General features: G+C 45.2%; 1 protein-coding gene across 2 annotated transcripts in view; it reads left to right on the forward strand.

The window, feature by feature from the left end:
* Positions 1-19,982, forward strand: part of LOC144828241 (uncharacterized) — a 57,404-nt gene that overhangs the window by 31,223 nt on the left and 6,199 nt on the right. For both annotated transcript variants that reach the window (XM_078686330.1, XM_078686394.1), the window contains one exon: positions 14,481-14,545. The gene's annotated coding sequence lies outside the window, so the exon portion shown is untranslated. The remainder of the gene's footprint in view (positions 1-14,480; positions 14,546-19,982) is intronic.

Below are 19,982 nucleotides of genomic sequence, written 5' to 3' on the forward strand. Positions count from 1 at the left end.
GCTCTGTCCTCCCACCTCACAGGGCTCTCACTCCCTGTTCTGCCCTCCACCTCCCTCACCCGGGCTCTCACTCCCTGCTGCCCTCCACCTCCCTCACCCGGTCTCTCACTCCCTGCTCTGCCCTCCACCACCCTCACCCGGGCTCTCACTCCCTGCTCTGCCCTCCACCTCCCTCACCCGTGTGGAAAAGTAGATTTTGCCATGTTCTGTGTCCCTACGTGTCATCCATCATATGTTATGTGTGCATGATTAATATGCATATGTATTCCCTATGTTCAATTAATGACGCAATTACAGTTGTGTCCACCTTTAGTATGCCAGTCTCCAATTCTCGTGAATACTACGAATATCAGGCCTATGTAAAGCTACGTTGCCACGTTTCTCAGTGTGCACGTTATTTCATTGCAAAGTCCCCGTTTCTAGGCCTCAAAAGGGCCCGGACACCAGATTCAGCTCCTGTCTCCTGAAGCCTCGCTAAGGAGCGATACAGCCCCCACCTGTATCCTCGACCCTTCACTTACTTCCTGCCACGCAGTGCCCGGTTCAGCCTGGCTCTGCCTCTGAGTCTGCCAAAAGTATGTTATGATTCCAGTTATCAGTTCAGTCCTCCTTCTCTGCATTCCTAAGCTACTGAATCGCATCGATAGTTTCCGTCATTGTCTAGCCTTCACGTCTCCACGTTAGAGAAATACTGCATTTAACGGTCATTTAGTATTCCTCATCACGCACTACATGAAGAATAATGCATGGTCCAGTCTTAGTGTCTGTTAGCCTTTCCCCTCCTGACTTCTAGTTTATATCAACATGTTCTCTAAACATCAGATACTAGATACTGTTTAGGTACATGTCGCCCTGACTCTCCAGACTTCAGTCTCTGCTCCTAGCACAGAGTTCATAGCCCCCAGCTTCTCCTAGTAACACGTCATTGCCAGTTTGCGTGCACCACTAGGTTAGAGGTCCCGGCTCCTTAGGTAGCCCCCTCCATGGTTTCCGCCCCATTCATGACATATTCTGTTACGTTTGCATCACATGTCTATGTATACGCCCTGTTACACCCACTTTCACCCTTATCTTTCGCGACTGCTACGCGTCACGCCTTCTGCTCCACCCACTGTTACGCCTACTGCAATGTAATGCTATGTGTTTGCGTTATGTATATATGCTCATGTATTGTTATTAAAAGTTATCCCTTCCTGCCTTTGCCCCGATCCTGACACCAGCAGCGCTGCTGGGCCCTGTCATCCTATTCCTATGCAGGTTGTCCTGTTCCTGTCCTTTATGCTGTAATAAACCTGCGAAACTCCTACTACCTCGAATCTTGACTCTTATTTTATTGAGCTATCTGTTATTCATTTATACATTCAAAAATAGGGTATTATTTATTTATTTACCACATAATGGCGCCCGAATAGGGACTTGCCCTTTCCCCACGCGCCGGTGAAGCCACGCCGACCCCCTGACCCTCTGCAGCCGTGACGGAACCATACCGTGCACATGCAGATATTTCTGCTTCAAGTATCCCTCAGGCCCACGGAGGAGACGTAGGAGGCGGTCCAGCATCCAGACGAGGCGATGGAGGAACGCGGCGAGTCCCGACCAGAGCCCAAGCCAAGAGTCCAAGGTCCGAGGTATCCGGAGGTCCACCCGTAACTGAAGTCCGAAGTTCGTCGTCCGTCGTCGAAGCAGTCCAGTCCAGTCCGAGGCCTTCCGTTCTTGCTGCCCGGTGAGTACCGTTACTGGGGTAGTATCTAGACAGGGTCAATTTAATTGACTCTGGTCCGTGGGTTGGTGGTACACAGTCCCACAAACGAAGTGTCCACTTCGGTGGATGCGGGTCCTGACGTGTCTCTTTATGAGACCGGTAAGTTTCGTACTGTTTCAGCAGTGCATCTAGTTTCTGTTCTAGTCAGTTCTGTTCTCGAGAAAATTCATGCATTCTGTTTTTCTGAGTCCGTATTCCAGGTAGTATTCTGTTCGAACTGTTATTTCTAAATGTTTTTCATGTATTTTAATGTCGTGGTATGAATGGGGAATAAGTATCGTGTTCATTGTGTATTGTATTGTGTCTAGATTACAGTCCAGTCATGCCACTCTTTTCGAAGTTACGTCAGTTAAAAACTAGAAAGGGTCTGCTGGAAGCAGCAGTTCCAGTTCCGCCTAGGGACAGTCCAGGTCATTTTATGTATCAGAAGCATGGCATAAGCGCCATATTGTATCTAGATTTATGGGTAGAGTATACCAAACAGTTAGAAGAAAAGTATAGATGGCCCGTATCGGGTACATGGGATGCCGAGTGCATCATGCGAGTAGAAGAAGCATTATGGAAAAAGAAAGCCAGACAATCACAGAAAGATGCCATCGAGTTATGGCGTAAAGAAGCTCATAAAAGAACCGAAAAAGAAATCAGAAAGTCAGAATTAAGTAGAGAATCCTTGGAACGAGCTCATGAAAAAGAATTAATCGAGATAGGTGAACAAGTCAAAGCCGAACAGTCAGACAGACAGAGGCATGCCCTTATTAGGGGTATGTATCCTCTCCTTGCCGAGGGCTTGCCAAAAGCGACCCCAGAGGCATCCAGTAATTTCCCGCCACCATTAGTTCCGATCAAGTTACGTCACAAACCGACCGCAGCTGATATTTTTATTTCGTCCTATTTGGACGACACAGTCCCAGAATATGCAAATCCTGTTCCTGCTCATCCAGTCCCTGTAAACCAGGCAATTCCTGCTCCTCCAGACACCGGAGTACCTGTTACGGTACCCCCGGTCCAGCCCGCCATACAAGTCCAGCCCGCATTTCCATTTCCCACTCTGCCAGCACGAAAAGCATCAGTTGATGATTCTAGTCTAGGGGCCGCAGGGGGAGGTCCTCCTCGAACCCCGCCGCCGCACAAGCGTTTAACGACAGCCGAATTACATATGCAAGCGTCACAACGCACGCCCAGACTGTCTGTTGCAGAAATAAGAAAATCCCTTGCTGAATGCTGCTATGATCCAGTCCCAGGTGAAAATGATATGGTTTTATATTCATTACGCGTAAGAAATGTGGCCGAGTATCTAGTCACCCTACCAGATATGAAGGAAGATCTAGACAGAATATATTGTTTCATCCGTACAGGGGAAGATCCAGAAAGTATTAGTGATGTCATGTCCCAAAGGAAAGCTGAGACCCAGCTCATGATATTAAAGTTTCTGATTAATTGTCTAATAAGAGAACAAGATTACCCGTCCAAAAATCAGGCCGAAATGAAAGCCCTGATGAAGTGGAGTAATAGTATAGCCGAGGGTAAGCACAAGACTATCAGTGCTATGGAGAGTATGTACAAGAAAATCCGTAAAGAAATAATAAAGTTACACGAACAACGTAAAGCAGCACAGGTAAGCGAGAAAGAAAGTAACTCTGATACTGAAGAGGTAGAGGACGAGAATCCCGCCAGAATAGCGTATGTAGGAAAACCCAGATTTCCAGATCGCCATTTACGTCTAGAACCCAAGTCTACTTTCCATCATCCAGCACCAGAACAAGGTTCTCTAGAACAAGTATTTCAAGCTACCGATCACATTCTGAAATCACGAATCGGTTACAGTGAGTTAAGTACTATGCATGAACAAGAAATAGCCCGATCAGCAGTCCGATGGATTACTGATTCTACCACTTTTCCAGACGAAATAGTGGCACAAATGTTTCTGAAACTGCCCCCAGCCGAGCAACGACTGGTGGGTATGTATATGATCCAGCACCTCATTACTCTGTATGAGGGTCAACACTCTGATCCAGGCCCGTTACATGATATCCTGAACGAGCTACTCCAGCATAGGTGGAGAGGTCTAGGTACCGACTTAATTAGTGTCATTCTAGAACAGCGCCACAAATATAGAACGTTTCTGAACCCGCATTTTGTTCATGTCTCACCCCCAGAAAGTAAACCATTTTACATAGACAGACAGAATCCGTTACGAGAAGTCCACCCAGTTAGAGGAACGGGTGGCGAAATGCAACGAGTGTTTGTATACACTCCAATAACAAAGATGGAACTTCTTGAGATGAAGAAATTAATTCCCTGTCATGATAAAGATCCAGCAGGGTTCCATAGAGAATTAAAAGACATGCTCCGTATGGGAGAATACACGTATCCAGATATAATTAAAATGTTAAAAGTTCTGTTGCCTGCAGGGGTGTATGAAAAGCTCAAGGAAAAAGACTGGGAGGTGGGAGAGAAAAAGATCGATTGGGCAGTCCTAGAAGCTGAAGATAAGATACGAGTACCAGGTACCGGTCTTGGAGATAAATGTAAAGAATTACCAGAATTATTGATTCAAGTTTTACCCAGATTATTGACAACTAGAAAAGAAGACTGGGATGCAATCTCAGCCTGTAAACAGAAACAAGACGAAGATATTAGTGACTTTTATTCTAGATTTGAAAAATGTTTTAGCATCAACAGTGGCCTCAAGACAAGTAGTGAGTCATACCCTCACCTTTTTGTCACTAAATTAGTCGAGAATTCAAGTCCACAAATTAAAAATCGAGTTTTGAAAGTCGAAAGTACCTGGCAAGCTAATACCCCGTCCCAGATGTTGCAAATGCTCCAATACCACCAGAATAGAATTAGAGAAGAGCAAGAACACGAAAGAAAACGTATGAAAGACACGAAAATGAAAGTACTAGTTGCACAATCTGTTCCTCAAGACAGTCAGAAGAGGGGTCCGAATCAAGCCAGTCATCCTGCAGCTCCCGTTAAAGGGAACTGCAATTATTGTAAACAGCCAGGCCATTTTATAAACGAGTGTGCAGTTCTGAAACACAACATAGCTACCGGTAAAACTAAAGAAAGACCACGTCCGCCTAGACAAGAACAAGTTTCACAGACTCCTCAGCCACAGAATGCACCACAGACAGTTACAGCACCGCAGCCTATTGCTGCAACACAGCATGTCACACAACAGATGTACCAGTATGCACAGTCAGAGTATCCAGAGTACCAGCAGTATTCATGAAACAGCCTAGAGAGGGAGGTAGGCTTGCCTCTCATCGAGATACCTGTAGATCAAGAAGGTCCCTATGTTCATAGTCAAGTATTAGGGAAAGACAGAAAGTTTTTGATTGATACAGGGGCAAGTAGGACCACAATTAGTCATGCCGAAGTTCCAGGGGCTCCGCTCTCAGGCTCAAGAAATGTTTCCCTTGGATTTTCAGGAAAACCTATCGTAAATGAGATTTCAAAGCCAGTTTCCCTAGAAGTAGGTCCATTGTCCCGCACTACTGATCTGTTACTTACTAAGTCATGTCCAGAAAATCTACTAGGCATTAAGACACTGAAAGAGTTAGGTGCAGTTATATGCTGTTCCCCAGAGGGAATACGATTGTTCCTACGTGACTTTAAGGGTCACTATGTATTACGAGATTTTGATTCAAGACTGTCTAATGTTCCACAGCATTTATGGGCACAAGGTCCAACTGATGTAGGTTATATGCAAATCACACCCTATCGTGTGACTCTCAAGCCAGGTGTAGTGTTACCACGAATCAGACAGTACAGATTGCCACCTGAGGCTGTAGCAGCCTTATCCAAAATTATTGACGAGCTCATGGCTCAAGGAGTGGTTGTAGAAACTGACTCCAATGTATGTAATTCTCCGATCATTCCAGTCATGAAACGTACTGATCCAAATGCACCCCCAGTATATCGATTAGTGATTGACCTACGAGAACTTAATAAGTGTATTATTCCTCAGTACCCAGTTGTCCCAGACATCTCTTCCCTATTAACAGCCATTGATTCCGAAGCCACGTTCTTTACTGTAATCGACCTCAAGAACGCATTTTTCAGTGTCCCTATTCATCCAGACAGCCAGTTCCTTTTCGGATTTTGTTTAAATGGAAGGAGCTATATGTTTACACGAGCTCCTCAAGGTTTCACAGAAAGTCCTAGCATTTACAGTCAAGCACTTAAAAGACAACTAGACAACATTCACATGCCAACTGACACTGCTCTGCTCCAGTATGTCGATGATCTACTGATCACAGCCCGTTCTGAACGTGCTTGCGAGCAAGCATCCCTTGCAGTCTTGTATTTCCTGGCCGAGATGGGGCACAAGGTGTCCCCTTCTAAGCTCCAATTCTGTGTCCAGCAAGTGGTATACTTAGGACACTTACTGTCCAAGAGGGGTAGGCAGTTGACACCAGACCGTATTCAGTTAATAGCGAGTCTTCCTCAGCCCAAGACCCAGAAGGAGGTACGTGCTTTTATCGGCCTTACTTCTTATTGCAGACAATGGATTCCTCAGTATGCATTTCTAGCCAAGCCACTGATACAGTTAACGACACAGGAGGCAGCCGTACCGACTGTCCTCCCTTGGACATCTGAACATACACTTAGTTTCATTGAGTTAAAGAAAGCTTTATGCCAAGCTCCAGTTCTAGCTACACCGAACTACAGTAAGCCTTTTACACTTTTCGTCACTGAACGCGAAGGTACAGCATTATCTGTTCTCACACAAGATCAAGCAGGACAATACAAGCCATGTGCTTATTTTTCGAGCACATTAGATCCTGTAGCCCAGGCTCTGCCTGCGTGCCTCAAGTCAGTTGCAGCCACAGCACTAGCTATCAGACAAAGTGATTCCATAGTATTAGGACACTCCTTGACAGTACAAGTTCCACACTCCGTGGAAGTTCTTTTAAACCGAACACAAACTCAGCACTTGACAATTGCACGTTTAACAGGTTATGAATTGACACTGTTCCAGCCACACATAGAAATCAGACGCTGCAACATTTTAAATCCTGCTACACTGTTACCATCAGTTACTCCGAATTCTGCCACACATGACTGTGTGGAAGTAGTTAACATTACGACAAAACCAAGACAAGATCTGACAGATATTCCGTTATTAGATCCCGACCTGACACTTTATGTGGATGGTTCATGTATGAGAACTAGTACAGGAGAACTAGTCGCCGCGTATGCAGTGACTACTGACACCGAAGTTATTGAGACACACCGTATTGACACTCTGTCCGCTCAAGCAGCAGAGCTAGTTGCTCTGACACAAGCCTGTATACACGCCAAGAACTTGAAAGTTAATGTTTACACAGATTCACGCTACGCATTTGGAGTTGTACACGACTTCGGAGTGCTCTGGCAGGAGAGAGGTTTCATGACTTCTCATGGAACCAAGATTCAGCATGGTCTCCTTATTCAAGCTCTGTTAGATGCCATACATTTACCGACATCTATCGCTATCATGAAGTGCAAAGCACATACGAAAGTTACTGACATTATTTCCCAGGGTAATGACCTAGCAGACCGCACAGCCAAGCTTACAGCACAGACTCCAGACATTCCAGTTAATCAGACACATACTCCAGATCCGACTACATGTATGACAGTTAAAGACCCTACACAAGATGTCATAGACATACAGTTACATGCTACTCCTGAAGAAATCAAGAAATGGTCCGAACAAGGAGGGGTCCAGACAGATCAAGGATGGTTAACGAAGGGTAGAGCCACATGGTTTCTCCCCGACTCTATGGTTCAAGTCATTATTAATACCGCACATAGTCCAGCACATTTAGGAGAAAAAGCTATGTTAGACAGTATCCAGAACATTTGGTTCAACAAGCATTTACGAGCTGCAGCCAAGCAGAAAGTCCGTACCTGTATGATATGTTGTCAGTTTAATCCAGGTAAAAGTGTCCCGGTGGAACAAGGTGGATTCCAGCCCCCTGACCACCCTTTTGAAGTCCTCCAGATGGATTATATTCAGATGGAGCGATGTCGAGGTTTCAAGTATGTCCTTGTAGTTGTATGCGCTTTGTCCAGGTGGACAGAAGCATATCCAGTCCCAGATTACACAGCCGCGACCACTGCCAAGCAGCTGGTTCGTGAGTTTTTCCCTCGTTATGGACTCCCTAGAGTCGTATATTCTGACAACGGCCAGCCATTCTCATCTGAACTCATGAAGCATGTTTCCCTGTTGTTAGGGTACCAGTGGAAGTTTCATTGTGTACGCCATCCTGAAGCAGCCGGTCTCGTAGAGAGACATAATCAGACTCTGAAAATCCGTATCGCCAAAGTATGCAAAGAAAAAGGTGTGGACTGGCTAGTAGCTCTGCCAGTCGCTTTATTTTATATGCGCATGGTCGCACATTCCAGATCAGGTCTGTCCCCGTACGAGGTCGTATTCGGCCGCCCCCCTAACATGTGGGGTACTCCTAGACCCCGAAGTATTACCGATGTTTCAAGTAATATGCTGACAGATTACCTAGCTTCCTTGATGTCTGCCCTCAACTCATGTCGTTCACAGGTTGCCGCCGCATTTCCAGACAATACCGAGGTGGCACCGCATGAAATCGTTCCAGGATCCATGGTGATGGTCAGGAATTTTGACAGATCAAGTCCGCTGGAGCCTCGCTGGAAAGAGCCCCGACAGGTCCTCCTCACCACCCGTACAGCCGTGAAGTTGGAAGGTCGCAAAGGCTGGGTGCACCTTTCTCATATAAAAAAGCTTAATGGACTGAAACCCGTCTTAAAGAACATTTCCCAGGATTTGAAGGATTGCCAAAGCATTGTTCTCAAGGACTGTCCCGCAAAAGACAATGTTGCTACGAACCCTCCCCTGTTAGAGAAAACTCCGCAACAGGAGTACAAGCTAAAACTCCGGTCTAGTAAAATAAGTCAGCCAGTTTGATTGTCTAAGTCCTCCCCTAGGTGAAACGGTTAGACTGTTTCTGACATGTATAAAATAGACCCCCATAGTGAGAGAGTCAGTCAAAACTCAATCCGATGTATAATTTTTCTATGTTTCATATTATTTCTCAGCATTATGATTTCCTGCACCAGTTATGCATTTTACCTGTATTTCCCAGTTTCTCATGTAAATAAGTCTGCTAATGCTACTGTAGAGCACATGTTTAGTGACCTACCTCCTCATGAACTCTCTTACCGCCTCGCTATGCGAAATAACTCATTCATCCGCATGTTACATTACTCACACCAGACCAGCAATGCCACTAATTGTTGGGTGTGTGGTCGACTCCCCCCTTTCCAGACACCGAAGGGAGTCCTGCCACTTTTTCCTTATCCATTTTCACATAATGGTTCGTGTGGAGCATGGTCCACGTTAACGTCATCCTCAACAGATATGTCTTTTCTTAACAGTACATGTTTCCCAGACAAGCAAGGTCTCCCCCACAGAATAGGTTTAGATCTAGAAAATGAAGTGTATAATTTAGGTAATTATTCGTCGAATTTCATGGTCCTGAATGTTCAGTCTGATTCCACTCCAGACTTACCTGCTATTTCAGTACTGCCAGTCAGAGGTGAATTATGTGTCCGAAATAATGGTTCTGTACATGTAGGACATAGTGATTGTACTACTATTGTCAAGTATAGTGACAGTGGGAAATCTATCTTCAAAGCTTCACGTCATTCTTATTTTATTTGTGGTCAAACTGCATATGTTCGTCTGCCCCTCGATTGGGAGGGAACCTGTTACATTGCCTTCCTACTGCCACCAGTTTTCCTAGCCCCACCTGATTATCATAGAAGCACACATCTAGTACACATTAGACATAGAAGGGAGTCCCCAATTGTCGATTATACTGAAACTGCTCTAGAACAGTATACAGATTTCAACAGAGGTTTCTTCTTCTTTATAGGACCTATCCAGAATAGTAAACTGATCCGTAGGTTAACCAGAACCCTTGAAGCTGTAGTAAATGAGACTGCCTCTGCTCTAGGTAATTTAACTGAAGAGCAATCTGCTATGAGATTTGTCGTTTTACAGAATCGTCTCGTCCTTGACGTCATACTGGCCGATAGGGGCGGGGCCTGTAGAGTCATCGGATCTAGTTGCTGCATTTTCATTCCAAATAACGCACCGTCTGTTTATTCAGCTATAACCAGACTCCATAAAATTGCCCATCTGTTACACCAAGATCCAGGCTCCTGGACATGGTCCGGTTGGTTCTGGAATATAATTTCCGCGTGGGGATGGAAAGTCTTGTCCTTTCTAGGTATTGCAGTAGCGATCATATTCAGCTGCTGCCTCTGTATACAATGTGGCCCTGCGATTTGCGGCATTTGTGCTACCTCTTGTATTCCTAGTCCCAAGCCCCGTTCTAAATCTCGTTCCAAGAAAATTCGAGACGAGCAAATGATACTGTATGAAATGATAGACGGTATCATGAAAATTGATGTTTCCTGATGGAAACGTAGTGACAAGGAGGGAATGTGGAAAAGTAGATTTTGCCATGTTCTGTGTCCCTACGTGTCATCCATCATATGTTATGTGTGCATGATTAATATGCATATGTATTCCCTATGTTCAATTAATGACGCAATTACAGTTGTGTCCACCTTTAGTATGCCAGTCTCCAATTCTCGTGAATACTACGAATATCAGGCCTATGTAAAGCTACGTTGCCACGTTTCTCAGTGTGCACGTTATTTCATTGCAAAGTCCCCGTTTCTAGGCCTCAAAAGGGCCCGGACACCAGATTCAGCTCCTGTCTCCTGAAGCCTCGCTAAGGAGCGATACAGCCCCCACCTGTATCCTCGACCCTTCACTTACTTCCTGCCACGCAGTGCCCGGTTCAGCCTGGCTCTGCCTCTGAGTCTGCCAAAAGTATGTTATGATTCCAGTTATCAGTTCAGTCCTCCTTCTCTGCATTCCTAAGCTACTGAATCGCATCGATAGTTTCCGTCATTGTCTAGCCTTCACGTCTCCACGTTAGAGAAATACTGCATTTAACGGTCATTTAGTATTCCTCATCACGCACTACATGAAGAATAATGCATGGTCCAGTCTTAGTGTCTGTTAGCCTTTCCCCTCCTGACTTCTAGTTTATATCAACATGTTCTCTAAACATCAGATACTAGATACTGTTTAGGTACATGTCGCCCTGACTCTCCAGACTTCAGTCTCTGCTCCTAGCACAGAGTTCATAGCCCCCAGCTTCTCCTAGTAACACGTCATTGCCAGTTTGCGCGCACCACTAGGTTAGAGGTCCCGGCTCCTTAGGTAGCCCCCTCCATGGTTTCCGCCCCATTCATGACATATTCTGTTACGTTTGCATCACATGTCTATGTATACGCCCTGTTACACCCACTTTCACCCTTATCTTTCGCGACTGCTACGCGTCACGCCTTCTGCTCCACCCACTGTTACGCCTACTGCAATGTAATGCTATGTGTTTGCGTTATGTATATATGCTCATGTATTGTTATTAAAAGTTATCCCTTCCTGCCTTTGCCCCGATCCTGACACCAGCAGCGCTGCTGGGCCCTGTCATCCTATTCCTATGCAGGTTGTCCTGTTCCTGTCCTTTATGCTGTAATAAAACTGCGAAACTTCTACTACCTCGAATCTTGACTCTTATTTTATTGAGCTATCTGTTATTCATTTATACATTCAAAAATAGGGTATTATTTATTTATTTACCACACCCGGACTCTCACTCCCTGCTCTGCCCTCCACCTCCCTCACCCGGGCTCTCACTCCCTGCTCTGTCCTCCCACCTCACAGGGCTCTCACTCCCTGTTCTGCCCTCCACCTCCCTCACCCGGGCTCTCACTCCCTGCTGCCCTCCACCTCCCTCACCCGGTCTCTCACTCCCTGCTCTGCCCTCCACCTCCCTCACCCGGGCTCTCACTCCCTGCTCTGCCCTCCACCTCCCTCACCCAGACTCTCACTCCCTGCTCTGCCCTCCACCTCCCTCACCCGGGCTCTCACTCCCTGCTCTGTCCTCCCACCTCACAGGGCTCTCACTCCCTGTTCTGCCCTCCACCTCCCTCACCCGGGCTCTCACTCCCTGCTGCCCTCCACCTCCCTCACCCGGGCTCTCACTCCCTGCTCTGCCCTCCACCTCCCTCACCCGGACTCTCACTCCCTGCTCTGCCCTCCACCTCCCTCACCCGGGCTCTCACTCCCTGCTCTGCCCTGCCACCTCACCGGCTCTCAGTTCCTGCTGTCCTCCCCCCTCCCACCCCCTGTCCCCTGTGTGTCAGCCTGGCTGACACAGCCTCCCGGGCACCCCAGTACTTCACAGGTCTTTAAACGACCATTTGTTTGTTAATGAGGCTCTGTTCACCTCTTAGTGCCCCTGCAGCTCCACTCTTGACTGTTACTAATCACCACAGGGTATGGGATCCCAAGCAGCAAGGCCAAACCCTGCCTTATATATATCACAAAAATGTTGCCAGCGCTGCTAATCCTAATTCGTAGATTATTTGTCTGACTCACACACGAATAGAACACTATGTGAGAAGTGTTTGATCTTTAGAATACATCTTTTAGATTAGCATTTTCATTTCAAAACTTCATTTTTCATTTAGTTTTTTACATTTAAATATTTCAACAAAACATTTAAAAAAACATAACGAGAACACAAACATTTACTGATTATTATTGCTCCTCCCTTTCAGACTCATTCATAGACACTATCCCTAAAGATCTTTTTCATACATACTACACACATTCATCCTCCTAACACACTAATACCAAAAAGCTGTATTTTTTACAATTTATATACAGTTTATGCAATTAAACCATAGAATCACATTAGAAAACATAAATCACTATGATAACAATATTATTGGATTTTCTTATGGTTTCAATATGACAAAGTCAGGACCTTGCCATATGACTTTGTCATATTGAAACCATAAGAAAATCCAATGACTGGTTATTGGGCCGGAAGATACATTTGTACCCTCAACAGCCCTAACTGCCTCACTTCTCTCTTTAGGTAATGCCTCAGACCAATTTTCGAGGCATATTTGAGGTCACAAAAGTTCCCCGTAGCACCGGAGTCCAGCATCACGGCCACTCCTGAAAGAACTCGGTCTTGAAATCTTAGGGTCCTCGTCAGAATAAGGTGTGGAGCGGAAGATTGTAGAATATTGGCCACCTGATGAGAAATTGGAGTTGTATCCTTGTTAGCAACCACCAGCCCAACTCCTTCTACTAGTGGTGCAAAGAGTTTTCCCTCTTGAAGGTTTTTGGCTTCTTGGGACATTTCTTTACAAAATGTTCACTGATACCACAATAAAGCCATAGATTATTCTGTCAATGCTTTGCTTTCTCTTCTTTGGAAAGGGGGCCTCTAATAGTTCCAATTTGCATAGGTTCAACTGCATGTTCTTTATCACCAGATTTAACAACCTCTGTGCTGACCCGGTCAAAGCGTGGTACACTGGGCCGAAATTTGCATTGTCTTTCACCCCTTCTTTCCGTTTGTGGATAGTCTATCTCAAAAACGAAATCAATCAAAGCTGAAACTTCTGTAGGGCGATTTGGGATCTGTGACACCGTATCCTTTAAGTCATCTTTCATACCCCAGTAGAACAAGGCTGCCCTTTTGGCCTCCGGCCATTCAGTTTCTACAACAAGTTGGTTAAATTGGGCCAGGTAAGTGACACGCTCTCGATTCCCTTGCCTCTACTCCAGTAATTCATTATCCGACTATCAAAAATTCACAAAAACACTTTCTTGAATTCCTCGAAGTTATATAAAATTGGGGAGTCTTGGGTGACCAGGGGCATTGACCATGAAGCTGCGTCTCCATTGAGATACGACTAGATGGAAGCTCTACAAGATTGTGCATCTGGGAAGACAGTGGGTCGACACATGAAGTACAATGAGCACTGAGTTAAGAAATGTGGGCCTTCATTTAAAATTTGATTACGATATTTTTCTCCCTGACTCCTATCAACTGTTGTTGAATCTCCTTAAGAATATTTCCAATTTTTTTTAAATTGAACCCTTTAGCCCATTGTGCTCAGGTGAGTATTGGCGTGAGCACTTCACTCTGTTAAGGGTCGTGGTTACTCACAGTGCCAACACTCCCAGGAGCAGAACTATGAGATTTTCCAAATTCGGAGCAGAACTATGAGATTTTCCAAAGTCCACCACTGGTTTTCCCACAGCCACCAACTGAAGAGTGTACTAGTAGCCGTGTGAACACAGCCGGGAAAAAGGGGAATGGGACAGAGAAGAGACTGCCTGACCTTCTGGCTCTTCCACTCTACTTCTTACTTTCTGCCGTACTCCGTTTTATGCCTTTCTTACTCCCTCTCTCTCTTCAAGCATGAGTGGAAATCGATGTAACAGAAAAGCACACCATTACTAATTTCCTTCAATTCCTTCTCCACTTTCTTACTCTCTCACTTTCTCTCTCTCTCTCTCTCTCTCTCTCTCTCTCTATATATATATATATATATATATATATATATATATATATATATATATATATATATATATATATATATATATATTCCTTACCCAGAGAGCTCATGGCTTTTGCTCCTAATCTATTCTTCAATATAACTTTTATTCTTTGGTAACCTGCATTATAAACAACATTTTCGCACCCTTTGACTCTGTGAGTTAATTTATTCTTTTTCACTCATTCGTTCATTCACTCACTGCCTTACTTTCTTATCTTCTGAATTCTTCTTACTTCTCCCTTAGAAACCTTCTGGAGCCTCCGTCATCAACCAAGCAACGAAGAAATCAGGAACTGAAGTATTCAATGGGTAAGGGTTAATTCTTCTCTTTATATTTCTTTTTTCCTATTCACTTTAAATTGGTATTTCTCTCCAGTTCTAAATTACCGAACTAACTAACCGGCGCACCGAAGCGCTCGAACATGCGCCTAAGCCTGGCACAAAATTGTGCTCTTTCTATCTAACTAGACTACAGAAAGAACATAACTAATCTCTGAAAATCCATTGGTGCCTCGGTTCTAAAATCAACCGGCACACTTCACAGCTGGTCTAGACCTCGCGCCCGTGTCCAGGAACTCAGGACTAGACCGGCAAATTCCACCGCGGTCCTCCCTGTTGGTAGTATAGGGGAGAATGCCCGGTTCCGCACTATAATCGCCCGCGACCTTTTCCGAGTGGGTGATCTTTGCAATGCCGGTTCAATGGCAGATACTGCGAGACAAAGAAGAGCTTTAATTACTAGTGCCTGACCTGTGTTATTGCATTGTTTGCATCCGATTCTCCTACTGCTTGGCCCGTGTTATTGCATTATTTTCATCAATCCTAGTGCCTGGCCCGTTTTATTGCATTATTTGCTTCAATCCAAGTGCCTGGCCCGTGTTATTGCATTGTTTGTGTCAGATTCTCCTACTGCTTGGCCAGTGTTATTGCATTATTTGCTTCAATCCAAGAGCCTAGTCCGTGTGATAGCATTGTTTGCATCAGATTTTCCTAGTACCTGATCTGTGTTATTGCACTGTTTGCATCAGATTCTCATAGTGCTTGGCCTGAGTTATTGCATTGTTTGCATCAGATTCTTCTAGTGTCTGGCCCGTGTTATTGCATCAGATTCTCCTAGTGCCTGGCCTGTGTTATTGCAGTGTTTGCGTTAGATTCTCCTAGTGCCTGGCTGTGTTATTGCATTGTTTGCATCAGATTCTCTTGTTGTCTGGCCTGTGTTATAGCATTGTTTGCATCAGATTCTTCTGGTGCCTCGTCCGTGTTATTGCAGTGTTTGTGTCAGATTCTCCTACTGCTTGGCCCGTGTTATTGCATTATTTGCATCAATCCTAGTGACTGGCCCGTGTTATTGCATTATTTGCTTCAATCCAAGTGCCTGGCCTGTGTTATTGCATTGTTTGTGTCAGATTCTCCTACTGCTTGGCCCATGTTATTGCATTATTTGCTTCAATCCAAGAGCCTGGTCCGTGTTATTGCATTGTTTGCATCCGATTCCCCTAGTACCTGATCTGTGTTATTGCATTGTTTATATCAGATTCTCCTCGTGCCTGGCCTGTGTTATTGCATTGTGTGCATCAGATTTTTCTAGTGCCTGACGCATGTTATTGCATTGTTTGCGTCAGATTCTCCCAACCCCTGGTCTGTGTTATTGCATTGTTGACATCAGATTCTCCTCGTGCCTGGCCTGTGTTATTGCATTGTTTGCATCAGATTTTTCTAGTGCCTGACCCGTGTTATTGCATTGTTTGCATCAGATTCTCCTGATGCTTGGCCTATGTTATTGCATTGTTTGCATCAGATTTTTCTAGTGCCTGACCCGTGTTATTGCATTGTTTGCATCAGATTCTCCAAGTGCCTGGCCTGTGTTATTGCATTGTTTGCATCAGATTCTCCTCGTGCCTGGCCTGTGTTATTGCATTGTTTGCATCAGATTCTCCTCGTGCCTGGCTTGTGTTATTGCATTGTTTGCATCAGATTCTCCTCATGCCTGGCCCATGTTATTGCAGTGTTTGTGTCAGATTCTTCTACTGCTTGGCCCGTGTTAGTGCATAATTTGCTTCAACCCTAGTGCCTGGCCCGTGTTATTGTAATGTTTGCATTAGATTCTCTTGGTGCCTGGCCCGTGTTATTGCATTGTTTGCATCAGATTCTCTTGGGGCCTGGCCCGTGTTATTGCATTGTTTGCATCAGATTCTCCTCGTGCCTGGCCCGTGTTATTGCATTGCTTACATTAGATTCTTCTGGTGCCTGGCCTGTGTTATTGCATTATTTGCTTCAATCCTACTGCCTGGCCCGTGTTATTGCATTGTTTGCATCTAGTGCCCGGCCTGTGTTATTGCATTGTTTGCATCTAGTGCACGGCCTGTGTTATTGCATTGTTTGCATTAGATTCTTCTAGTGCCTGCTCTGTGTTATTGCATTGTTTGCGTCAGGTTGTCACAACACCTGGCCTGTGTTATTGCATTGTTTGCGTCATGTTTTTCTAGTACATGGTCTGTTATTGCATTATATGTGCTGCTTTTGGTATGGTATTATTCTAATAGTTGCAGCTTTTCTAACAAACATGGTACCTTTTATCCCAATCAAGTGCATCTGACTGCAAGGACACTGCCCTCTTCCTGCAGTGTTGTGTGGCATTTTAGGCTCCGAGTGAATTTTCCCGATTCATGTACTTATATAGGTACGATTCACATTGCCCTTATATAGGCATAGAAATCAAGTCCTTACTTAGACATATCCCATGCAGACCAAATATAGGCATGGCTACTTCCACCCGTACCAAACGTCATAACGATTACTTGGAAAATCAGCTTAAGCAGTTAGGGAACTTCCCCTTGCTCGAATATTGATTTGTCCAAGAACTCATGTACTTTGCAAAGAACAACTGTTCCCAAGGGGTTCTTTCCTGATGTTATTATGCCTGACTTTATGTCAAAATGTGGCATTCCTAGACACCTTCAAGGTATAAATATACCTCCACTTGCTCTAGAAAGACACAGTGGTTCGGAGCAGTTTGACTATACACTTGCCCGACGGAGCTCGCTAAAGCAAGTGCTGAAGGAAGCCGACCCTCCAGCTGACGCACTGATCAGGAAGCTGTCTCTTCTCCTGCCGAGAATCCAGCTCCAGTGTTTCCAAGCTCCCCTTGCGGGGAGTTGGGAAGTCGAGTCCCAAGACAGAGATACCAGACCTCCTTCTTTCTAACGAAGGTATGGAGCTTATTAGAACCTAGAGAAATCTTGGATAGATTCTTGGCAAAGAAATCTAAACCTATTCTACACAATACTTACTTCTTCCCTTGTACTAGATTTAGGTTAGGTACATCGGGGTAGGCGTATTTTAGAAGCACCAGTTGAGTATTTTAGCCTGTGTATTTATGTATGTATTTTTATATGGCTTAGAACCCATACAATGCTCTTACAGTATTATTTTATAATACTATTCTCGCTGTACGCATTATACTTTGCAGTCTGCTTAACGATTGTAGCAGTTCACTTCTCTTGTATGAGAAAGAAGACTGTTCAATAAACCTTTTTATTGAAAATGCCTGTATTACTATTTCTCTGCAACTCTGTAGAAACTAAGCATGCACGATTGACTGAGTAAAATACGTATCTATTGTTTCCTCCACTCTAGAGATATGTTTCTCATTCTTGGGAAACAAAGTTCTCATGTTTATGCGGTTGTCAGAAACTAATCCCTGCTTGTGAATTCGAGAAAGTTTCTAGTGACCACTGAGCTAGCTGACACTCACCATTAAGTTTAGTATATTCAATAGAGACCTTGTCGACCTCAGTCCTACGTCTAATCTATAGGATATATTATTCCAATGCGTAGAGCCTATTGGGAATATAGGAACTACGCTACAGCAGTAGCAATTTACTTCCCATTTATGAAGCAACAGACAGCACAGCATGCCTGCCAGAGATGTCGTAGGGTCAGAAACAGTGCATAGGTAAATAGGTATGATGCAAAACAAACTGATGAGTAAGATTTTAAAGGAAGAAGCTGCTGTGATAGACAGCAAAACATCCATGTCAAAACATCAGCAGTAGGACAATGGTACATGGAACGATAATAGTAGATTTATTTACACGTCTATGCAGTGCGTGTCACTTAATGTTCTTTTCTTCCACTCTCATGAGATGGTTTTACAAGGCAGGCAACTCTGAGCTCACTGAGTGTGGAGCTTCCACGAACCCAGAGACGGGCCGTTCCAAAGACGGTAACAGAGAAGGTTGAAAGATCTGAGTCTTGATCCTGGCAGATGGACGGGTGATCCCTGAGGGGGTGTAGTTGGTCTGTGTGTTGCCACGGCTGTCCAGGGGGTGTAAGAAAATGTCAGCAATTTGTGGAGGGCCTTCTTTTGGGTGAGAACCACCCAGCTTCATGCAATACGGACTAGAGGGTTTGTGTCTGCGCAGGATGAGTTACATTCTGATAGTAAAATGGAGGACCTTGTCCGAAGGGGATTGATATTACCAAGGTTTAACATCTTCAGTTACGGCAGATAGAGAAAGTCCATGTACCTCGAGGTGCTTGAAAAGCTTTCTGCGCTCTGCTGGTTCAGGCAGGATGTTTATTCTCTAGTTGAAATTTGCCAGGGGATGTTCAGATACAGTGGTTGAATTAAACCTTGCAGCAGCACTTGTAGCGTTGACTCTTGGAGTCTTGTAGTGTGTGCTGGATGCGGTAGAACTGTCACAATGCTCTACGGAGCTCAGAAAATCCAGACTCTCTGTCCTCTCAGAGCACGAGGTCTGTGGCTTGACCAGTTGAACTGCAATAAAGAAGATGACCTGGCCCAGTTCTACCTCTCCCGACCTTTGAACTGATCATTGAGGAAAGAAGCCCTGCCTGGAAGGAAGATCTGCACAAGGCACAGCTGACAGAAGCCCCTGTCTGGAAGAAAGATTTGCACATGGCACAGCTGACTGACGTCCTGTCTAGAAAGGAAGATCTGCACAAGGCGCAGCTGACAGAAGCCCCCGTCTGGAAGGAAGATCTGCACGAGGCGCAGCTGACAGAAGCCCCCGTCTGGAAGGAAGATCTGCACAGGGCACAGCTGGCAGAAGCCCCACCTGGAAGGAATATCTGCACAGGGCACAGCTGACAGAGGTCCTGCCTGGAAGGAAGAGCCGCTCAAGGCGCAGCTGACAGAAGACCCTGCCTGGAAGAAAGATCTGCACAGGGCACAGCTGAGAGAAGACCTGTCTAGAAAGGAAGATCTGCATGACAAGGCACAGCTTACCGAAGCCTGTGCCTGGAATGAAGATCTGCACAAGGCACAGCTGACTGAAGCCCCTCCATGGCAGGAAGATCTTCACAAGGCACAGCTGACAGAAGTCCTGCCTGTAAGGCAGATCTGCACAAGGCACAGCTGACAGACGTCCTGCCAGGAATGAAGATCTGCACAAGGCGCAGCTGACAGAAGTCCTGCCTGGAAGGAAGATCTGCACAGGTCACAGCTGAGAGAAGGTCTGCCTGGTGGTGACCTCAAAGCAGTGAGATACCCACAAACCACAAGACCCTTCAAGCCCAGCTAGTCACACTGGACACAATGTACATCAAAGGCCTGATTTAGATTTCAGCGATGGTTTATTCCATCACAAATGTGACGGGTATCCTGCCCGGCCCACTAAAAATGCATTACATCCTGTGGCAATTAAAATAAGGCAGACAGGATATCTGTCACGTTTTGATTCGGCCTTGGTGTAGTTCGCAGAGTTTTACTCTTGCGGAACTC

Source organism: Lissotriton helveticus, chromosome 1_1 (genome assembly GCF_964261635.1).
Source record: "Lissotriton helveticus chromosome 1_1, aLisHel1.1, whole genome shotgun sequence".
Taxonomy (NCBI): domain Eukaryota; kingdom Metazoa; phylum Chordata; class Amphibia; order Caudata; family Salamandridae; genus Lissotriton; species Lissotriton helveticus.